Source organism: Syngnathus leptorhynchus, chromosome 3, assembly GCF_054491065.1.
Source record: "Syngnathus leptorhynchus isolate UIUO chromosome 3, UIUO_Slep, whole genome shotgun sequence".
NCBI classification, from domain to species: Eukaryota; Metazoa; Chordata; class Actinopteri; order Syngnathiformes; family Syngnathidae; genus Syngnathus; species Syngnathus leptorhynchus.
This window is the reverse complement of record NC_141197.1, coordinates 19,390,733-19,404,188: the sequence shown is the minus strand read 5'-3', so window position 1 is coordinate 19,404,188 and position 13,456 is coordinate 19,390,733. Positions and strand designations below refer to the sequence as shown.

The following is a 13,456-nucleotide window of genomic DNA, read 5'->3' as shown; positions in this document are numbered from 1 at the left end:
AGGCTTATCTGCCTGGCGTCTTTGATTATCTCGGAACCCGAGAATATTGCCTTAACTTGTGCCTCACAATTCGTCTGACCTCTGTAATCACAACCAACGTGTTATCTATCTGTGACTATTGTATTTTAGCTAGATAGACCAAAAGACTGATATTTTTTTGCTAACAAGTAGGAATAGAATTACACGCCAAAAGCAAATAGCCGGTGGCTTCGTTTGGGTGCAAAGCCCGCGAGTGCTTTAAATAACACGGAGGCACAGGTGTTGAGAAATGCAAGGAAATGTGTCTGAAAGCAGTGACTATTACAGCACTGCGCAAATTCTGCATATGTCCACACAGATGGATCTCATGAAGACAAAGAAAAGCATTAGATTTCTTCCCGATACAACATTGGGAAGATGCACTCAGGGTTGCTCTGATAAATTCTGCAGAAGCAGTTGAATAAATGTTATCCAAGAGCACTACAGTTGTTGAGAGATGGACAATTGCTCAGAGCAGCATTCACATATTCTCTCATGGCCCTCCCACTCAGCACCATGGAGGTTAGAAAAGAGGAGAAGGTTGTTTAAAAGTGTATTTGTGTTTTCTTTTTTGTCTGTTGGCTATTGCTAATGAGATAGTGTTTGGCTAATTAATTGGATGCACTCTATCAGTACTGATGTGCCTGGCGTATAGCAACAACCTACAGCCTCCACAAAGGCGGCAAGAACAGGCAGGGAGAGAGTAAACGTGATTGAGCACGGGGGATCTCGTGTCCATAGGGCTTGTTTATTTTTCCATGCTGTTAAGCATGCCCAGATGTTGCTATTTGGGAAAGAATGGAACTCTGTTTTGCCGGCAGATTGCTGTCTCCAGCTTCTGTTCAAATACCCACATGGTAGGAGTACGCCAACTCTCAAACTTATTTGGGACCTGCTGCCACATTGAGTTCCAACTTGGATATTAGTGATGGGAAAATTTAATTTAAATTTTATTTCATGAAATAATTGTATTTTTATTACTCCTCTGTGTTCAACATTGGGTTGAAAGTACACTGACTTGTGATTTCTTAAAAATCAAAAGTAAAAAAAAAAAAAAGATTCATGAAGCAAATTTGAAGCTTCATATTTCCACCACTAATCCACAGATACACAACATGATAAAGCCTGCCTCAATTCATTGATTTACTTCAAACAGCCAAAAAAAAAAAAAAAAAGTTTTAAGATATTTGGCAAAATGTACGAGTCATGCGGCTTCATGCAGCTTTGCAGCAAATTTCCCAAATAACACCTGTGATCTACAGAAAAGGCTATCTCAGGTTGGTTAAATACGATAGCGGACATATCATAGCAACGTAAAAAAACCGACATCCTCTGGAGAATACTAGTCCAGTTGATGGATCCTTTTTCGTGTTTCCTTTGAGGCCAGGAAACGGCTTCTTGTGAGAAGAGATGAAAAGCTAGCGGGAATAACATCGAAAAAACAACTTGAGAATGGAACTGAGAGGTGATCAGAGAGATATATAAGAGCAGCATGAAAGTTGGAAGGGGAGCAGAAAAAGGCTATGTGAGTTGAAGAAAACAACACAAAGCCTATTATTAACCCAACAACAGTTACATGTTTGTCAGATCGTCCCTGAAAATCAGATTTCCACTTCACTTTACTTTATGTTAAAAGTCATATAGAAGATGGGGAGAAGACAAGATAAACTGTCATTTATTTATGTTCTGCATGCATGAAATATTTGTGAATATTTAATACAGTAACCACACAGTACATGCATACTGTGGTTGACCTATATAGTCTAAAAAGATTACAAACTATAACACTTAGAGCTTGTTTCCAAACTCCATCCCATTTATTTTTCTGTTTGGGGTTTCTATATTAAAGTATAATGATGGTTGCAATTGTTTTGGTACTTGGACTTCACGTCAAATCCCCATCTTCATTTTTGGGCAGCAACTTTCTTGGATCAGATCCTAACGACTGGCTTTGGAATGGGCAGTGCCATGTCAAATTTGCAGCAGCACAATACTGAGAGAGTTCAACGAGCCTAAAACTTTGCTGTTGTACAGACATTTTGAAGAAAATAATTAAATTTACAAGTGAGGGTGATGCTACTGCGAGCTGTTTTGTAAACCGTTATTCGTGTGGTTGCAGAATTTCAATTCAGATCATAACTGTTTCTGTTCAAAATTCTGTTCTGGCTTAACTCTACTATACAGTATTTTACCTAATTCTTAAATTGCAATTCAGCACTCATGGGAGAAATATACAGCAATAAAAAGACAGTTGACTATATGTATGGTGTGTTTTATATTCTGTATATTCTGGCAATGATATTTAACTGGAACAAAGTTTGCTCTTGCTTTGGCTCAGAAAAAGATGCAGAAGGAAGACACCGTGATCATGTGCTGTCGTTCCTGGAGGGATCAGTGACGAGAATTAAACCATAAGTCCCTGGTAAAGGGCATCTTCCACCCCACTGTTTGTTCATCCACCACCTACGCATTCATTTTCAGTCTGTGTCGTGCAATATTACCAACAACTCAAATCCTGGGGCGAAAATATTGCCCATATTACCCACCAAAATGTTTAATAAGCCACTATGGACCAATTGTTAAACTTCAAAAGGCCACAAAAGAAAAGAAGCCATCCTTTCACTTTGATGATTTGGCAAATGATCTGCCTGACTTGAGATTTTTTTTTTCTTTGTGTTGTTTTACTCAGCCCCTTTGACAACATTAGCCATAGAAAGCAAATGTATTTTCACTGAGTAAATTTGGCAAATGGCCTTGTCTTTAAAGTCAATTTAAATACATTAAAATATGATTAGCCAGTCAGAGCAGTGGATAAAACACAGATGTAAAATCCTGGCCAAGTAAGCCAGGTAAAAAAATAAAACAAAATCATCTCACGTTGAAGCCAGTCAGCGGTCTTTGAGTTGACATTTTATATTAAGACAGTTTTAGACTTTGGTATGAAGCAGAAACGGTGGTGTTCATTCCATCCCTAAGATTTAAATCACACAAGCCCTCGGCCAAAATGTATCCACGCGAATGAAATGAGGGTCATAAAGTGTTCAAAGCCGGGCAGCTGCATGCAAGACTAAGCATACATTCCCAAGCACAATGCCAAGCCTTTAGATAGAGTTGTGTAAATCCTTCCGCCTATGGAATCAGAAACCGAAGAATGGGTTCTATGATCTGGAAACATGATTGACTCCGGTTTTGTGCAAGAACTGCTAGCCATGCCTCGTTTAACATTTCAAACGTTACAACACCAAGTAGGAAAAGCAAACCACGGAGAGCTGCTGTACCTCTCGGGCCTGTGTCTTGTTTGTTCCGATATTGTGAAAGGTCGATAGAAAAATAAGACTGAGGAATGAGCAAAGCAGACAACGTTAAGGCTTGCTGAGTGAAGTAGTGACAGACATGCTGTGCTGAGCCCGAGGGAATTTGGTAATAAAACAGAACCTTGTCCATCTCTTGAGAGCTCTGGAATTGCAATTTGGTGGCAGGTATCCTCTCTCATAATAATTGTCATCTCTGAGTATGATCTGCACACATATATACATGTATTTCCAATTACCTGAGGGAAAGGATAGAAATGTAATGGTTATTAAAAGTGCACTAAATTAAACTCATCCATCCATCCAGCCATTTTTTGAACCGCTTTGTCCCCATGGGGGTCGCGGGCGTGCTGGAGCCTATCCCCGCTGTCATCGGGCAGCAGACGGGGGAAACTCTGACCTGGTCGGCAGCCAATCGCAGGGCACACAGAGATGAACAACCATCCGCACTCGCACTACCACCTAGGGGCAATTTGGAGTGCTCAATCGGCCTAACAAGCATGTTTTTGGGATGTGGGAGGAAACCAGAGTACCCGGATAAAGCCCACGCGGACACGGGGAGAACATGCAAACTCCACACAGGGAGGGCTGGAGGTGGAATCAAACCCGCACCCGCCTAACTGTGAGGCGGATGTGCAACCCAGTGTACCACCGAGCCGCCCATAAATTAAACTCACATTCTTGAAAATTAAGGGTGCTGATGCTGATAAATGGAATGTGTGGATGTTGTGGACTGTGTGTGATGATTTAGTTATTTTCTACCACTTCCTGTTCAGAGTCACGGGTGAGTTGGAAATATGGGAGTGAAGCAGTGCCGAGACTGGTTGCCAGTTAACCACAAGGGACATGCAAACAAACAAACATTATCACTCATATACATATTCATGGGTGACTTAAATTAACCTACATTGTGCACACGTGCGATGATTTGCAGACTAAAAAGGTAACCGTCGAGCCATTAGCTTCATGTTAATGTTCTACTTACAGCAAATGTATAGTAAATTATTTTTTGCTCATGCAGCTAAACACAAGCTCACGAGTCATCTCAAGGTAATTGGGTCGTGTCGTTCACAAGCGTGAGACCCCGCAAGACGCCAATTGTGTCAAAATTTGCAAGTTGGTGGGGCATTAAATTAGCTGTCATGGAAGAGGTTTGCGCGAACGAGCCTCAACGAAAAGGAGTGGAAGATGAGTGTTGAAAATAATTGTTGTCAATACAATCAATTGTATTGCTCATAATCATGGGTGATTTTTTTTTTCTTAAACTTATGTGGCTTGTTTATAAGGACAATTGGCATATTATAGTTGGTGAGTTTGAATGAGGGCACAGTGACTCAGACAGAAAACTTTAGAAACTTAACTTTAAAAATTCATACCAGAAAATTTACGAGAGCTAAAATCAATGTTACTGCTCATTGGTTTCAATTTGGGACATCGCCAGGCAACAGGAGGAACACAAAAAAATAAAATGTGCACCAGGGGCTGCTCAATTTTAAATTCCTGGGCTGAATGAATGTTTTAGTGTAGCTTCAAGCTGTTTATTGGTCATGAATGTTCATTCAAAATACTTCGATTGTCATTCACTAAATGTAGGTTTGCTTGCTTAATCTACTTCTTGACATTGTCCATCAACTCTACCGGTGTCTACAGAGCACATCCGAGTTGGCCTTAAACTTGCGTACCCAATAGACTGCATTTTATTCTGCCCAAGGATACAGTAAAATAAAAGGAATTAGATCCTAAGGACTCGTTCCTATTAAGGACCAATTTCTTTTCATTTGATTGCAAGGAGATGCCGGTTCACTTGCTGAGCTCTACAAAATTGCCCTTGAGCATTAATGCTGTCTCAAATGACCACAAGGCACATTCAAAACGATAATAAAAACAAAATTGAAACGCTATCTTTATATATATTATATTCATAATTACAAACCACAAACTTTGGCCTGAGGGACCAAGAAATGGAAATTTACTCATCTATAATTTAAACATTAAAACAGTTGTGGAAGAAATAGTATTTTTTTTAATAAATCAAGAATCATAAAAAAACATAAAAGGGAATTGAGGTTCGAAGGTTGTTTCAATAGGCATGATAATCTGTAATTTATCTTTATCTACAGTGTCTTTTTGATTTTATGAATTAAAAAAATACTGCTTTGTGTTTCTCTAAATGGGGACGTGCAATCATTGTTTACGTTGCAAGGATTTCCGATAGCCTCCGTGTTAACTACGTAATTGAACAATGAGACTCCTGAGGCATAAACTGACACGAGTGCAGATGAGAAATGAGGAGTGACACTTAAGACCAAGCTTGTAAAGTAAAAAAAGTGGCAGTTACCTTTTACATTGATTGGAACAGTCATAAATAGACAGCCAGTGGAAATTTGTGATTAACAGCCATCATGATCACATTTTGGAGCACAGGAAATAAAAGGCGTTACTAATTGTAAACACGGATTTCATTTGACATTTAAATGACTTCCTGGGTGCAACAATGCTGGAAAGTAATTTTGTTTAATTTCAACACAAATTGCAGACTTGTTAAAATGAACTTGAACTAGCATGAAAAACTGAACCATTTTACGGGGATTTAACACGTTCCGTGATTGATTGGTAAAGGACACCTTGGTGATAGCTTCATCTGCAATGGAGCTATTTTTTTTTTTCTCTCTCCCCGTGTTGGTATTGATGTGTGTGCTAGTGCTCACGTTTAATGTCAGAATGTGTGTAACTAATTTGTTGTTTTTGAAGATGGCAGCAATTAATCTTTCAAATGACCTGGCAAGATTATATGTAAAAAAGAGAGCATGCTAGGAAAATAAATGCCAACATTAGGCAAGAAATTACAAGATGACCTTAGTGAAGAATGATTTATAGATTCCTGGGTCAGGCAATTACAGCAGGTGATACCTTTGAAATCTCAAACCAAGAAAATCAAATGCTCTTCCCCCATACGAGCTGTGCATTCGTCGAGGTCGTTTCCGACGTCTTTTTTGAGGGTGTTCCAAATAACGGAAACATCTGCTAAAAGGTAAATATTAAGATCAAGGACACGGGGGGTAAGAACTTCTTAATTGACCTGCATTTTATGAGTCCCGACATAAAAAAAAAAATCATCTCGGAAGGAAATTTCTTAATTTCTTTCTTGCCCTTTATCTCGTTGGGTCTCACGGGCGAGCCGCCGTCTGTTCCGACTGACTCGCCCGGCGCTGCTCAGCAGTCAATCATGGGGAAGATTGTAACTATCTTGCAATTTTAAATCCTGTTTGGAGGAAACAATCAATCACACTAATCTGGAGGATTATGTGCTTTGATTGTGTCTCTGAGGGCCCAATATGAGAATATTTTTATGACGCCGCCCTGTGTAAATGCCAGCATTGAGCACTCCTAAATCCTTACATCTGTGCCTACAATCAGGACTCTTCCCTGTTGGACTGACTCGTTCCAGCATGCACACTCACTGCTAAGCGCCGAACATGAGGATGAAAGCGGTTCGGTTCCTTCCATTTGGAACGCTCCCTTCACCATCAGCCAAAACTCATGAAATGACATGGCGTGTGAACACGGCTTTTAATTACCAAGAAGACTATAATCGAGCAGAGACGGTGGAAGCAATCTAGTTTACGGCATTTTACTGTCCTTAATGAGATTGGTCCGCTGACCATAGAAGCCATATTTATCCAAGGCAGCTGACCAGAATACAAAAAGCACCTCTTATGAATAAATATTTGAGAATTAGAATGATGTTTTTTTTAGAATGATGCAAAGATGACTTGGATGTTTATTCATGTAAATTTGAGTGTGAAATATAATATATAAAATATTCATTTTGTTATGCTGAAAATAATTCAAAATATTTGGGAAAAATATTATTATTATTATTATTATTAATATTATTATTTTTCTTAAGTCGATCAGCTACATCTAAAATGTATCCGGACGCAGATGATTTCATTTTGTGCAACCACTTGATGAAATAAAATTGAGTAAATTCAACACAGCATTTCTTTCTTGAAAAGCCTTTTGCGAGAATATTTAGTTTTCCTTATGTCGGAGAAAAAGAAAAGGCTATTCATGTTAATCATTGTCGTCTCCTGATCAAATACAGATCCATACCAGGAGCTGTTCAAAATGTATTCTCTACCATAAAAAAAAGTTTCCATTGTTACATGTTGTCAATAACAATCATCGTCTCTATTTCTGAGTCTGACACAGCAAGGCCAGCATGTAAATTGGAAGCGTCCCTCAGTCCAAAACCATTCCTCCTCCAATCCCCTCAATCATCCCATGTTTGATGAGTAGCTTTGTCTGTGCCCCTCTCAATGTCAAAAAATCAGCAGGCACTCTGACTTACTGATTGGGTCAAAGACCTCTGCCGCTGTGAGAAGGGAACCAACCGTGCGGCGGCGAGGACACACTCTGCTATCACCCCGAGACACGCCGAGCAGTATTTCCGGAAGCACAAGTGGGAAAACAACAGTGACAGTCACTATAAACAAAAAGTACAAATCAATAGAAACGAGTCCCCAAGACAGTAATATTTATTAAACAGTCAGATGAAAGGTGTCATCATTGGCTTTGTCTTAAGTTTGTTATTTTTATCCGACGTTCAATCCTGTGACACGTGAAGAAATGTGATTTTAGATGCACTTACAAAGGAATGATAATGAAAGGCAAGCCACGTATAGGCCACGAGCAGAAACAGCCATCGGCCTTATTATCCTTTCATTTCCCTCTTCTATAAATGGCGTGCATTTGAATTATTTTAATTACGGCTCCTTGCTACAATTACCTCAAATTAAATTACTTTGCAAACCTCCGTAGAATACATAGCTAGTCAAGAATGGGATCATACTGCCGGGGATTTAACCTCAACTTCTCTTGAACACATTGTGCTATTGCCCCCACGACCTAAATCCAACTCCATATGGGACTGAAATATTGAAAATGCCTAAAAGCCCATTTTGTATCCATTCTAGAACCCAATCAGCCTTGAAACTCTTGCAAATCCCTTCTTCCCCGAGTCATACTCTATTCACCAGATTACAGAGAACAACGCTGCCTGGCAGGCATGCCACACTTAAATAATCTCTGGGTGAAATCCCAGTGTTAATGGGGTTTCTGGATCATGCCACCGCTTTGTGTGATGGCGCTCGACGGCATACAGTAAGCTGCGGGAGGCAGGATGGCCAAAGCGAGGGGCAATGGGGATAAAAGAGGGAAAAAAAGCACAACGAGTGGCCTTTGGAGAAGGTGGAAAATGGAGGGAGGAAAAAGAACAGCAAGGCTGCCAAGGAGTGGAGGAAAACAAGAGGCAGAGGGCGGCAAGAATTGAGGAGACGTTGCGGAGGCGAGAAAGTCCCTTGAGTGGGCCACAAGAAGCTCGCCAAGGTCTAAATGACATTACTCTGGATGTTATATCCTTGGTGGCCTAGGGTGGGCGTCCTGTGTGTGCCAGGAGATGCATAAAATCTTCACTGCTATTCATACCCTTCACTTCACATGACCCATAAACACATCCAGCCGACACTTGAACCATTGCATCAGAGCAGCCAGTGAATTAATTAGTGGATTTAATTGCAGTGCAATAATTGCTTTCATCCATGGGATGTGGTGACGTGAGAAGAGCGGCAGACGATTGATGTCCACAGGTGATTGTTTTTTGAACATGTGCGTGTTGCAGATTAGCTGCTGCTTTTGCAGTTCGCATTTGATTTGTTTGTGAAATAGACCAATGGATTGATTTACGAGTTTTAATCTGTTTCATGATCTCAAATTGTTTGAACCCCAAATGAACGTACACACCATTAATTCATTCAATCGCTACGTTGGGCGCCATCAAAATTCAAAATGTAGATCTGCATGTGTTGCTGCATAATTTGTGTTCAGATATCCCTTGCTTAAAGAGTTCTAACTGCCGCAGCAACAATGCATGTTACAATGCTAGTTGAGTTATCTTTAATTATGCAGCCCAATATTTCAGAACCAAGAATCCCACGAGTTGCTAAAAGGCAATGTGGTTTGTTTAAAAACTGAACAGAAAATCGTAGACTATCAGTGCACAACTATTTTGTTGGACATTATGACATTCCTGCATCCTTCCAAATGTTTGGCTGTGGCGGACTGCGGTTCAAACAGCATTTTGTGTCAGGCTACAAGTCGTTGGGGCAAACTGTCCTTAGAAGAGACACGCATAGTAGTAATTAAGAGTACAAAGAGTAACACGAGGTGGTGTGTAAGGTCTTTGACATTACTAATTGCATTTATTTTAAGACTCGACCTCTTAGCTCCAGCGTAATTCATTAGAATCAAAAGCAGCCTGAAAATCCGGAGCAATGGATGTCAGTTTGGTGTAAATAACGCAAAGTTTGGAGGGTTTGTATAGAATACCAAGCTGTGAGGGGGGAAGATAGACCAGGTAATTAGCATAAAAGGGCAACAGGACTGACCGATATAATCCCCACCTTTCATCATATGCCAACACAACAAGGACTGATAGATTAGTCTTTGAGCATCACATGCTGCCAATATTCAAAAGTAGATCAAAAAGAGGATAACTATGAGTTTCAATATTTTTGGTTTGGAAGTTCAGTTCAAGTGTGGCTTTTTGTCTTGATCATCTTTGGGAGTTGGGAAAGAGAGCAACACCTTCCCTGTGATCTGCAATGAATGAATAATATTGGCTGTGCGATTAATGATTTTGTTTTGATAATTAAATTAAATTAAAATATTAACCGCTACGGTATATAAAGTTTGGTTTAAAAAATTAAGCTTGAAAAAAAAAAAGGGTTTTTTTTCTGCTGTTTTTGCAGTGCATTAAAATGCAATTCCTATAACGACACTCTTGGCCTCAGAGAGAACATCTGCAAGGTGTGAGTGAACTTGACTGTCATTGATCCCATTTCCGCTTTGAACACTCATAAAACAGTCGTTTTCAGACTAAACGATTTATTGTGGCGCCAAGTGTCGGTTCTAGTCCGAGCCTGCAGGTAAGCGGAGTCATGATCAAATGTTTGATCTCTCTCATGATATTTCTAGCCCGCTGCCTTTGCTCCAAGAAGCTCCCTTTAGAGGCATACATCACGCTGTGAGACGACTCCACTTTTTTCAATAAAAGATAAAGACCGTCTTATTACCTAGCCATTAAGAACGTAACATTTTGTTAAATGAACTACTATTTAAACCACTCCTTTGAGCTCTGAGCCAGATTCAATGAATCTCTGCCGCACTTTAATCAACTCTGGCTCAGCTGTTCCCCCACACATCCTTTTCATGATTAAGAAGAATAAAAATTCATAGTATTTGATTATTCCAAGTCTTAATTTAAAGGAGAGCTAAAGTCCCCCAAGGGCAATCAGACATACATCAACATCCACCCTATGAAATATCAATATAATTTCTATTTCAGGCCAAGTGGAAATGACACGAGACTGTGAAAAGTCATAAACTAGCTGTCGCTTTCGCTTTCTTTTACCGCAGTCTTCAGCTTCCGTAATTTCCATTTATGAGGAACTTGACCCCATTTATTTGAGCCGATAAAGTGTTTTATGAACGTTTTCATGTTTTAAAAGAAAAACAAAGATTACCGCTGGGCGCAATCAGGACAACACGAGAGGTTACTCGGCATTAATGTCGCTATTGCTTAACCTGTCGGCCCTGATCCTCGGAAAAATAGTGACTCACAGAGCTTTTGGCACTAAAGCGTTATGAATGCTGAATATGCGGCGCAAATGACATAATGGCCGCAACGCAAACAGCCACGTCCTCTCTTCGCTTCCAGACAGCTATCGTACCCAAGGGAAAGGTCACAACGACCCATTTTTAAAAGCCTCAATGCCAACTGAGTCATATCGTGGGGGCATCGTGGCTGATCGTGTGACATTGTGGGCCTTTTACTCGGAGCTGTCAACAAATGGGAGGGCTTGTCACTTAACTCATTCACTGCCAACCCAGTTAATATCTTTGACGTCTATAACTGTCAATGGTGCTAAATGTCACTTCATTTCAAACCTTCCCGCAAAGTTATGAAGTATGAATTGTTTAATTACTCATCATATTGAAGTCACATTAAAAACAATGATATGAGTTTTGTTTTGGAGCCAGCTATTCTATTCCTTTTTTTTTTTCCAACTTTGAAGTTTCTGTTGTGGTTTTGGAGTGCAGCAATCGTCAAGCAAACATCTGCTTTATTTACGCACCATGGATTGGGATGCTATCCAAGTCGCATATGGCCCTGCTGATACGATAGGTTTACTCTCTTTCTCTTCTGCAAACCCATCTGCTACTCTTTTTACATCATGCCTCGCTGTGCACTTTGGCTCGTTTTCCTCTGCAAGAAGTCATTTACAAAAAAAAAGTTGGTTCTAATGTGCAGTGGGAGGCTCCATTAAATTCAGCTAACAATCTTTACCTTGGTGTCAATGTGCAGTTGTTTAAGTTAAGTCACTATAGGCACACTGCACTGTAGAATCATTTTTTTAAGTATGAAATGATTTCCAACTTGTGCTTTTTTCTGTTGTTCAAGTATTCATACTTGTTGCTCTGCAGAAATGTGGTCCATCCATGCAGATTGCTCTTTTCCTGCACTGAACTGTGAGAAGACTTAAAAACAGAATGTGTATAATGAGGAGCTATTGTTTTTCAAAAACTAGTCCATAAAGAGCTCAAAAAGCCCAAGTGTATTATAAAACAAACAAAGTCACTTTTTGCTCGCATAAAGTAACAATTGAAAGTATTTTCAATGATAGGATGAGTTTAGTCCAAAATAGTTTTCTCTTTCCGCCAATTGTTGCATTCTACACCAAATTCTCATCCCCTTACAAATAAGCTACTGTTTCCAATAGTTAACTGTAATCTATATTTCAAAAAATATAATAATGTTTTTTTTTTTTTTTTTTTTTATATAAATGCATGTTAAAAAAAAAAGTGTGGGGGGAAAAAAAAGTCTTATTTTTATCCGAAACCTCTCCATTTGTGTATTGTTTTTTAAGCAGCCTATTTAATGGGCCTGTTTATGAAATGGCAACAAAGAGGCACACACACACAAAAAATGCTGCTAGTTCCCCTGAGCATAAAATAAGGAAATTCAATCTTGCCTCAGAATTCAAGCACTGAGGCGAGTGTTTAAGCAAAGTTCCAGTTTGAACGTAGGTAAAAAGCTGCTTTCTGTTCAAATGTGACTTTGAAATACATCATCTGCTGTGAGCTGTATACAGCAGGTCTGCTGAAAATATTTTCTCGACTTAGCATGGATGACTTGACTTCTTATTCACTTGAGAAAGCTGAAGCGTGAGCCTCTCATTCTAAAAACCATGAAATTTGCATCTCATCACTTTGAGCTCGGTGTCAAAGGGAGAACAAACACAGCGCAAACAAATATCATTATGCAGATCGGCATTGAGTCGGTTCGCTCGCTATCTTCAATCTTGAGTCTGCCTGCATGCAAATGTCATCCCATTCTTGACGATTTTTGAAAATCAATTCAAATTAGTGCAACGCGACAAAAGCCCTCGTTTGCTGCGACGACCCGTTCGCGTTATGGCGCGCTATGAAAATACATCTGCTGGTATAGCAGGGCTCAAGTTAACTCGGAAACAATGTCACGTCATCTTATCAGATTTGTTCCTTGGCGGCGGGGTAATTCAGCCTGGACAATTAGCTTCAGCTTTTTGCTTCAGGCTCTCGAGAGCAGGGGACACGGCGCTGACAGACAGGACTTTTATTCCGGCACCAGACGAGGGCTGTGGAGAGGGGCTCCTTTTTGGCATTTAAAACACCTCCACTCACTCCCGTGTCATGGGAGAAGTGACAGACCTGACAGGCTCGGTCCCTCGGGAGCCAGCAGGCTTCTTTCCAATCTCCCCGGGTCAGTGCGAGGGTGAGACGCCAGTCAGGAGCTTCTGGCTAGAAACACTCATTATCATAGCTGCCTTGCATTTAGCAACACTGTGTAGAGCACAAGGTATTGTGCACCTCCTGGTCACGCTGTCAGATAGCTCATAGGACGGCCTCTAATTGTGCAGAATGTAATGCTTAGGGTGCAAAGGTTTGGGGCTGCCAAAGGCAACTTTCCACATCACTGGCGAATGCAAAATAAAGGGTGGGCAAACCATTTTTTTTAACACCCT

At 40.2% G+C, this 13,456-nt stretch overlaps 1 protein-coding gene and 1 long non-coding RNA gene across 3 annotated transcripts in view; one reads left to right on the top strand and one right to left on the bottom strand.

Moving 5' to 3' along the window:
• Positions 1-13,456, top strand: part of LOC147059650 (uncharacterized) — a 158,345-nt gene that overhangs the window by 11,351 nt on the left and 133,538 nt on the right. The window contains exon 3 of one of the 2 annotated variants that reach the window (XR_015065702.1): positions 6,747-7,069. The exons of the other annotated variant lie outside the window; for it this stretch is intronic. This is a non-coding gene — a long non-coding RNA (uncharacterized LOC147059650). Of the gene's footprint in view, positions 1-6,746; positions 7,070-13,456 lie in introns of those variants that run through there. 2 annotated transcript variants of the gene reach the window in all.
• pcdh9 (protocadherin 9) overlaps positions 1-13,456 on the bottom strand; it is a 104,631-nt gene that overhangs the window by 3,350 nt on the left and 87,825 nt on the right. The gene's annotated exons all lie outside the window — the stretch shown is intronic.